Consider the following 8,261-nt stretch of genomic DNA (forward strand, 5'->3'; position numbering starts at 1 on the left):
TCACAAGTATTATGTTAAACGGCAATGATCCAATAACTGCTTCCCCATTAGGTATCTCCTACCTCAAGGAAATGTGGGACTACTGCCTCACCAGACAGGAGAGGGTGACCCGAGAGATAGGTGGGATACCCGCCGGGGTGGGGGTGTACTATCAAGACAAAGAACCGAAAAAGAGCTCAATCATGACCCCTCAGCACACGTGACTAAAATATAGGGCCAAACCACACAACTAAGATGGTGGCCGTAACCCGACAGGCCGACCCTCGTCACTGCCGGACATGCGTCGGCCGGGGCCACGCGTGGAGGGGAAGCAGCCGCGCAGGCTCCCTGCGCTCCGGCATTCGGGCACCAGGGCGGGGCGCCGGGCTCCAGAAGCTTCTAGAACAATCTCAGCTCTCGGGGAAGGGCGGGAGGGAGAAGAGCCCTTGCATCTTCCAGAGCAGAATCCGCCCCCCTCCCTCCTCCTCCTCCCCTGGGACTGCAGAAAAGAACTGGAAGAACCTTAGGCCAGTAAAGGTCTAGAACGTTCCTCGCGCGGACCCTCACGCACTTGAGAAACGCATCTAACAGGAAAGGTGGCAAAACCAGGCCAGCACCAGGCTGTGCTGAGTCACACAGAACGCGCACACCCACAGCCCTTGTGGACCCTCCAGCGCCCTGTAGCCGCGTCCGGAAATGGAGGGGCAAAAATGGCAGCGTCCCGGGACCGCGCGGCTACCACGTGCAGTTGCCCCCTACCCAAGCCCACTCTGTGGCCCACCCCAGCCAAAGCTAGTCGCTGCCTGGGGGAACCTTGCCGTTTGAACACAGAAATAAAACTACATTCAAGAGCCCCCTCCCACCAACCACTAAGAAATGTTATCCCTAAAGCCACCCAATACAACAAAATCCGGGCTTTGGGAAGGAAAGGAGGAACGAAGGCAACTCGAAAGAGCCCTTAAGATAAAAGACCCTGAACGATGAGACTGCAGCCTTACCTTAAAGATGAAGAGCTACAAGTACCACAGAGAAAGATGGGCAGGGACTGCGGCCGGCTCGCGCACAGAAGCAAGCGTGCCCGCAGGTGACTGAAGAGAGGGGATACGTGCCCCCAAGTCGCTCTATATAAGGCGAAGCACAGCCCAGCTCTCCGCCCACGGATCCCTCCGCCTTAAAGGAGGATGCCTGTCAGCCCCACACCTGCCGTCGCCCGCCCACCTTGACGTCATTGCCCAAATAAAGGAGGCGGCGGTGAAGAGCGGGAGTAGCCGGCCTCAGTCTCTATATCCAAAGAGCATACGCATTTGCTGGTTTCCGCAGCCCCACCCTTCGCACTTCCCGAGCATAATCCCACCACAACTAGAAATTGAGAGTACTTAGATTACATAAACGGTGGATCCAGGGGCTAGAATCCCACTAACCTCCCTAAAATTCTGTAGGGCAGGCGCCTCTCCCGAAGAGTCCCAGTCTCGAGAGAGACTTAAAAAAGGGCAAGTAGAGGTGGCCAATCACTCCGACCTCCATTCCAAGGCTTGACTTTCCTCCTAGAATCTGCCCTACACGTTCCTACATTCCTATAAGGGGAAAGAGGTTTCTCTGTGGATGGTACGGAACTCCAGGCCCACCTTCAGGAAGCTCCCGGATCCTGGCCCTCGCAGATTTTGGGGAGTAATGGGACGGGAGAAAGTACAGTGTTTCACCACAAGGCGTAGCGCCCGCTTGAGCTGCCGGAGGGACTCTTTGTGGCGGAAGGAGCAACAGAAGCAGTACTGCAATTACTTCCAGCAGTTTCCAGAACCGAATTGGAGGTCCCGCCCCCGCCCCGCCTCCTTCTCTCGAGGCTCCGCCCCGCTCGCTGCAGCCTAGGCGGTGTCTCTGGCGGCCCCGCCCGCGACAATTCTCCGCGAGTCACCTGCAAGAGAGTAGGCTACCCAACCTCCTGTACTTCAGGAAGACGCGGGTAGAGCCTTCTAAAGTACCCGCGAGGCCCAGTTAGCCTGGCGCTTTCTCGGAGGTGGGATGGAGCAAAAAGGGAATGATTGGCTGACCGCTCCTCTCCCCCATCAATCACACAAGCACCCTGCTTTGCAGGCGCAGACTTGAGGGAGCCGAGATGGGGGATGGGATCGCTGCAGAAGGGACCCTCCCAGTCTCGGCAGCCGCTCACGTGTGTGGATCGCTGAGACATGGAACCTCCCTTCATAAGCACATCGAGGTGTTTCTCAGGCTGGTTTCGTTTCTTTTCCCCCTTCCCGCTCCTTCCGCAGCTGCCTAGCTAGACTTGAGGAGGAGAGGGTTTCCAGGGACCTCTGAGGATGGCAGGCCTCTCGAAGGCCTCACGGAGATGCTGGCCAGAGAGCGCCCACTTTAGGCAGTCAGAACCAAGTTGTTCTCAAGCTGTGGCGCCTGATGCTCAGCGAGCTGCAGGATGCCTTGCCTCGCCAGGCTCTGCCACTTTGCATGCCCTCGAGCTGGCGAGCAGTTCTTGCCTTTTCAAGGCCTTCTCTTTGAAGCTAGAGGGACCCACAGCTTCTCCAGAAGAGAATGGCGACTCTCTGCTCTGTCACCCTGTAGATGTCCATCACCTTCCTTCCTGGCCTACTCTGTCCACCCCTGAAATGCTTGGGAGGGGTTCCCTCACCAACACCCTAAATCCCCCCTCACCAGTTTTGCACCCAGTATTCCTTCATTCATATTTTCTTTGTTCATGTGTTGAATTCCAAAGAAAGGACCCTTGCTTTCCTTGCTCCACATTCCAGACCTCATCACCCCTGCCACCAGCACCCCAATTTCATCTCTCCTTACCCATCTACTATCCTTCATTATGGTCTGTGAGAAGCCTGTGGCTGGGAGATGTTAATGAGTGTGGGAAGGGGCATGGTGCTACTGCCAGGAAACCCCCAGGATTCTCTGTTCCTGTCTGAAATCTCAAACTAGGAGCATCATCCCTCAACACACGCTCTCCCTTGGGGTAGAAGGGGCCTAGCTAATGAAAAATCTGCTCTCAGTTCAAAAGGAGTATTCACAACATCTCACAGTCCTGCAAAGAGGTAAAAGCAGGTCTGCACATTCCATGGACTGGAAAAGAAAGGCTTCAGGGACTACTGCAGGGTTGGTCAGCTCAGAGCCTTTGCTTCACTAACTCCCTTGCTCCCTGCTCCAGAAATGGAGTAAGAATGCTGTCTTTCTTCTCAGGACCCAAGTCCAAAGAAGAGCAGGATCTCCTATGGATCATGTCAGGCCCAGAGGCGACTCAGGGGTTTCCTAATGGATAAATCTCAAATCTTGCACCAGCACAGAAATTACACCTTCTCTTCTGGAAGTTTTCCAAAATGACTTCTCCCACTCACTGACGGTTCACTAAGCTCCTACTGTGAGCCTTGCCTGGAGATGCGGAAGGACAGGGAGTCCTCAGTCACTGCGGGCTACAGCAGGCCAAGTGTGAATCACGGCAGCATGGGATAAGATCAGAGACTCCTAAGTTCAGCCTAGGGAAGGGGGCAGGCATAGGGCTATGGCTAGCCAGGTCAAGGCTCAGGTTTACTCCCAGGAGAGAGAAAAGGATGGCAAGGCATAGCCCTGACAGCGGGACCATAGCCCAGGAACCCCTGAGGGAGTCAAGAGAAGCTGAAAGTGACCCTGCAGGCAGGAGTCAGGTCACAGAGGGCCCCAAATGCCAAGAAGTTCTGACCTTAGGGTGAGAGAAGCCACTGAAGGCTATTAAAGATGGCCATGGGGGGAACATAGACAGCCTGGGCAGAGGCCTCCTGCTGCTGCTCGAACTGGGAATTCTCAAATTTTAAAAATATTATCCTTTAATTGTGTTGTAGACATACAATGTGGTGTGTATAATACTGGCTCTTTTGTATTTGAGACTTCTTATGTAATCTATAATGTGGCTAATATTTATAAATGTTCCATGCATGCTTGAGAAAAATATATACCTAGTAGTTGGGTAAAGATCTAAATATGTTATATCTGTTAAGCCAAGACAGATAATTGTGTTGTTCCAACAAAAAAACAGAAACAAAAAACACTTAGAGACTCCATGGGCCATAGCTTGAAGAAGGGAGAGGCTGAAGGTAGAGAGATCAGACAGGGGTGGGGAAGAGATGTGGTGTATACCTCTTCTAAGATAGCATGACAGAATGTGGCAGCTGAGGGGGGAAGAATAAATACCACTCTAGGTTGGAGGGTTCAGGAAATTTGTTTTAGGCACATTGTGGGACACAAAGGAGAGCTGTCCAGGAGGCAGAGGCTGATAGCTGAATTCATGGGCAAGAACAAAGTCACTTAGGAAGTGTGGTGAAGCCAAAAATTGTGACCTATGCCATTCTGGAATTGTACACCAGGCATCTTCGGTAACTTGCTCTATTTATACACATATGACTGTGTCTTGACTCTCCAAGGGTATAGTATCAGTGACCTAAGGGGTATGACTCAGTCCCTACCTGCCATTGTCAGTCCAGCCCCAAAATGTCTGTCCTCTACCTGCCATCATGCCCGCCAGGTGTCCCTTTTTGCCTTGGGTGTTGTTCAGTGTTCCAGGCTCCCTTTGACGAAAAAAGTAAAACTTAACCCCAAATCGGTTCAGCCCAGAGCAGATTATAGGCAGGGAAAGGTGCAGGGGGCGGGTGGCACCACAGACAACCCTGACCTACTTAACTGTTCTGCCTGCAACCTGTCCAGCCCCAGGCACAAGTCAAGTCGCTCCTCAACATTCAGGTCTCAAATGACTGGATTTCTGGGTCATTTACTGGGTCCAGTGCCTGCCTGGCCCACCTGCATCCAGATAAGGAACTGGTAGTGCTATTGGGGGAGGAGGGAAGGGGATAAGGCAGGAACTGAGGTTAGATGTCAGGAAGGACTTTGCTGGTTTCACCTGGAAAGGATAACATGGGAATTCAGAATTCTAGGATGCTTGGGATCCCTGGAGATGTGAAAAGAGAAGATGATTCTGTGGAATGTTTTGGAGGCAGGGGAGGAAGCTGCACCAAGCATGCATTACAGTAGCACAGGATCACATGAAGCCTTGTGTCTTTCCATCCCCTTCACTGTCTGGGAACTCTCCCATCTCTGTGTGTGGGTGCCAGAGAGAAAGAGAGATTGAGAGAGACAGAGAGGGACAGACATAATTACCTAGTGCTTTGCATTTTACAAAATATTTTTCCATCATTAACCCTTCCAGCCTCGGTTTTCTGGAGTAAAATGGGCATAGCAATAGTTGGCATCTCATAGAGTATTGGGAGATCATTGGAGAGAACACATGATTAAGACCAGGAGCATTGACAGGTGAAAGTAATGGTTGTTATTCAATATCTCAGCAGTTTCACAACCAGGAGAGCTAAGGAGGGCAAGTGTTACTACCCCTGCTTTACAGATGAGTGGCTCCGAGATGGAAAGTGCCTGGTTCGAGGTCACTTAGATTTAAAAAGCAGTGCAGCCGTCCTGATGACACTTTTGGTCTCCCTGGCCAGGGGTCAGATGCGGAGACCTGGGTGGGGACCGAGCTCCCGCCAGGGGGCGCATGGGCCAGGTGACATCACCCTCCTCCCCTCCCCGTCTTCGCGGGGCGGAGCGGAGTGTCCGCGCTCATGTTGCTTCCGCACCACCGCATCCGGCCGCGCCCGGGCCCTGAAATTCGCTGTCCCGCACCAGGCGGGAACTCAAATTGTGGTTCGCACTGGGAATAGCTGCGATGGGGGAAATGAGGTTTGGTTCTGGAAGCTTTCCAGGGCTGGAGGTACGGAGTAGAGGAACGGCGTGTGGGGAAAAGCACCAGGCCGCTTAGAGGAGGACCGGGAGAGCACTGTGCTGAGGCTCATCCTAATGACTTTTGGTGCCACGCATTTCCAGGGTCCTCACCTCTTTCGTCCAGGCTCTCAGACACGGACTCCTTTAATTTCCTTAGCAAGTCCATACACATGTCACCCCGTTTTAAGAACAAGGAGCTGGGTCATAGATGAGTGTTTTGTCCAGGGTCCCACAGCTGGTATCTAGCAGGCCCAAGATGGAAATCTATGCTCTGAATCTGAACCACCCCCAAACCCCATAGAAAGGCCTGGAAGAAGGTGGCCATCACAGGCAGAGGCCCCTAATTTGTGGGGTCCTGCTGACTCATTTATCACCCACCCTGCAGTCTGGAGCCAGAACGCCATCTGGCTCATTGACAGGAAGCACCAGGACTGCCAAGGCTGTAGAGGACTGAGTGAGCACATCCTCTCCCAGAGGGTACCCACATAGGAAACCAGGCCATGAGGAGACAGCTAGAGCCGCCCAGCTAGGACACAGGTCATTGATGGGTTGGGGGGGGATGGGCTCTGCCCATCTGAGGTGCCATCTTCACACTCCCTGCCAACTTGACCCAGGAACCAGACGGGCCTGAACACTAGCCTGACCTCCCTGTCACATCTGCTGGCTGGCTGACTCCCCTCAGACCGCCACTCTGCGTGTGTATTGAGACGGTTTCAAGCAGGGCCTGCTGCCCAGAGAGAAGGGCTCTCTAAAGTAACTAAATTTCTCTGTTCACATCCATTTTAAATCATTATCATAACTGAACATTCTGAGAATAATTTACATCCCTAGCAATTGGGGTTCTTTTGTCAAGCCACCCCCACCCACACACATACTTATACTGCCCTCCTCATCCTCTTTACATATTTACCTCAAAGAACTGATATATTTATCAGTTATACTTGAGCCTGATTTTACTGGGGCTCTTAGCTTTTCAAAAGTTTAAGCCCAACAATTCACCATAGAAGATTAAACTAGAGGTAAATTTCTGTGTTGCAGTGGCAGCCACCCCAGCTAGGACATCGGATGAATACACAGACTGATGCTTTGGCCAGAAACACCACACAGGTGATGACCAGCACAAGTCATGGCAGAATCAGGGCTATTTGGCAGATTTCTCATGCCCAGACCTCCCCACCTTACATGAAGCAAAGTGCTAAGAGGAAAATGGTGAGGCCCAATAGGGGACCGCCTCCCACAAGTGATTTTTTCTGCAGAGCGCCCCCTTGTGGTCTGGAGCAATCACTGCAGTTGGGCAGACAGGAGGCAAGGGAGCTTTTTCTGACCTCTCCTCCTCTCAAGTTCAGGTGGAAACCCTGTGGTCAGAATGGAAATGAGTGAGACTGCAAATTTTTTGTCATTCGCATTAGAAAACCTGCCCTTCTGGGAGGAGTCTAAGAGAATTTAGGGGGGGAAATATTCTAGTAATTTTCTTCAACATCAATGTAAGTAGAGAAAGAAGTGACTGTAATGTTTTTTCTTCCTTCAAAGCATTGCTGGGCTTGACAGAAGCCTATTTAATATTCATATCTAACCCATGGGTACAAGCAGCACAAATGAGTGCTACCACACAGCTGGAGTCAGGCATGTGAAGACCATGTGGGGAGGAAAAAGCAGATGAGTGAAACAAACATTTTTTGAGTACCTCTGGGAGCCAGATATTGCACTTGTAGCTTAAAGAGTCAACAACACATGAATAGAATGTAGACACTAACCTGAAAAACATGAGTCTGCTGGTTGGATTAAGGTAACAGCATGATAAAAGATATGTCACAAAGTTACAACAGTTCTGGGGTGCAAAGGGGGAAGAACTGGCTGTTTTGGTGGTGGCGGTGGTGGTGGTGGAAGTTCTGGAAATGCTTGGCATGCTCCAAGGAGAGAGACCAGCATATGACTAAATTTGTTTTCAGGTTATCCTGTGGCCATGTGTGGGATAGGCTGAAGGAGACCAGGGCAGGAGTCCTGAAAGGCCAGGCAGGAGGCAGTGAGGAGATCCAGGGAAGAAATGCAGGCTCCCTGAGGGGCTAATGGTGCTAGGAAGGAGCCCAATAGGACTCTCAGGTTTGGGTACAATGGAGACTTCTGCAAGGACAGAGAGAGGAGTACAGGTTTAACTCAGCCTGACTCATTGCCAAAGGGCACTGCAAAGACTAGAGAATACTCAGGGAACCCCTTACTTTGCATCTGCTAGGAAAGGAATACCTTATTTTTTCACCAACCTCAGCTATATATGCAGGTTTGATATTGGAGTACATGGACTCATTTCCCATACAATGATATACTTAACTAACTTTAATGAAGCCTGAAGCCTTTAATTAAATTAAACTGAAGAATGAAGCCTTGACATTGGTGCCAACTCGAGCAACCTGCTGGTCAGGGACCAGTGAGCAGTCTGGGTTGTGTGGGAATACCTCCTCCCCTTCTGAGACATGTGCTCAGGGCCAGGGCCAGTGAGATTGTGGGGAAGGGGAGGTCCACAGTGCCAGAGC

The 8,261-nt window shown here is 51.6% G+C and overlaps 1 protein-coding gene across 1 annotated transcript in view; it reads right to left on the minus strand.

The window, feature by feature from the left end:
* HSP90AB1 (heat shock protein 90 alpha family class B member 1) overlaps nt 1-1,135 on the minus strand; it is a 5,949-nt gene extending 4,814 nt beyond the window's left edge. Inside the window, exon 1 of the mRNA XM_006926489.2 lies at nt 978-1,135. The gene's annotated coding sequence lies outside the window, so the exon portion shown is untranslated. The remainder of the gene's footprint in view (nt 1-977) is intronic.
* Nucleotides 1,136-8,261: the final 7,126 nt, after the last annotated feature.

The sequence above is a fragment of the Pteropus alecto genome, unplaced genomic scaffold (genome assembly GCF_000325575.1).
Source record: "Pteropus alecto unplaced genomic scaffold, ASM32557v1 scaffold7, whole genome shotgun sequence".
In the NCBI taxonomy this organism is placed as follows: Eukaryota; Metazoa; Chordata; class Mammalia; order Chiroptera; family Pteropodidae; genus Pteropus; species Pteropus alecto.